The following is a 1,245-nucleotide window of genomic DNA, read 5'->3' as shown; positions in this document are numbered from 1 at the left end:
GCCCTCCAGCGACCTACACGCCGAGGCAGGGCCAAGTCGAAAGCTGAGCCCCTGTGAGCTGTGAGAACAAAGAAGAAAAAGGGAAATCTCTCCCAGCAGCCTCAGAAACAGCGGATTAAAGCTACACAATCAATTTGATGTACCCTGCCTCTGTGGAATACATGAATAGACAGCGAATCATCCCAAATTGAGGAGGCGGACTTCTAGAGCAAGATCTATGATTTTTTCCCCTTTTCCTCTTTTTGTGAATGTGTATGTGTATGCTTCTGTGTGAGATCTTGTCTGTATAGGTTTGCTTCCACCATTTGTCCCAGCGTTCTATCCGACCATTGTTTTTTTTTTTTTAATTTTTTTCTTAATAATTAATTTTAATTTAAAGAACTCTATTATACTTTACCTTCTTTCTATCTTTCCTTCCTTCCTTCCCTTTTTGAGACAACGAATCGTCCCAAATTGAGGAGGTGGACTTGGAGAGCAAGTTTTATGATTTTTTCCACTTTACCTCTTTTTGTGAGGGTATATGTGTATGCTTCTATGTAAGATTTTGTCTCTATAACTTTGCTTCCACCATTTGTCCTAAGGTTCTATCCGTCCCTTTTTTTTTTCTCTAAATAATTATTTTTTAATTCAATAACTTTATACTTTATTTTATTTTACTGTATCTTCTTTCTTTCTTTTTTCCTTCCTTCCCTCCTTCCTTCCTTCCTCCCTCCCTCCCTCGCTCCCTCCTTTCTTTCCTTCTTGCCTTCTTTTCTTCTTTCTTTCTTTTCTTTCTTTTTTCCTTCCCTCCTTCCTTCCTTCCCTCCTTCCTTCCTTCCTTCCTTCCTTCCTTCCCTTCCTTTCTTTTCTTCTTTTCTTCTTTCTTTCTTTCTTCCTTCCCTCCTTCCTTCCTTCCCTCCTCTCTTTCTTTCTTTCTTTCCTATTTCCTCCTACTTATACTAATTCTCTCTACTTTCTCTCCCTTTTATTCTGAGCCGTGTGGATGAAAGGCTCTTGCTGCTCCAGCCAGGAGTCAGGACTCGGCCTCTGCAGTGGGAGAGCCAACTTCAGGACACTGGTCAAAAAGAGACCTCCCAGCTCCACATAATATCAAACGGCGAAAATCTCCCAGAGACCAGCTTCACTCAACGACCAGCAAGCTACACTGCTGGACAACCTATGCCAAACAACTAGCAAAACACACCACCCCAAAACACACCACCAGACGTGGACCTGCCCACTAGAGAGACAAGATCTAGCCTCATA

Source organism: Lipotes vexillifer, unplaced genomic scaffold (genome assembly GCF_000442215.2).
Source record: "Lipotes vexillifer unplaced genomic scaffold, Lipotes_vexillifer_v1.1 scaffold1250, whole genome shotgun sequence".
In the NCBI taxonomy this organism is placed as follows: domain Eukaryota; kingdom Metazoa; phylum Chordata; class Mammalia; order Artiodactyla; family Lipotidae; genus Lipotes; species Lipotes vexillifer.
The sequence above is the reverse complement of the archived record's forward strand: the minus strand, read 5'-3'. Positions refer to the sequence as shown.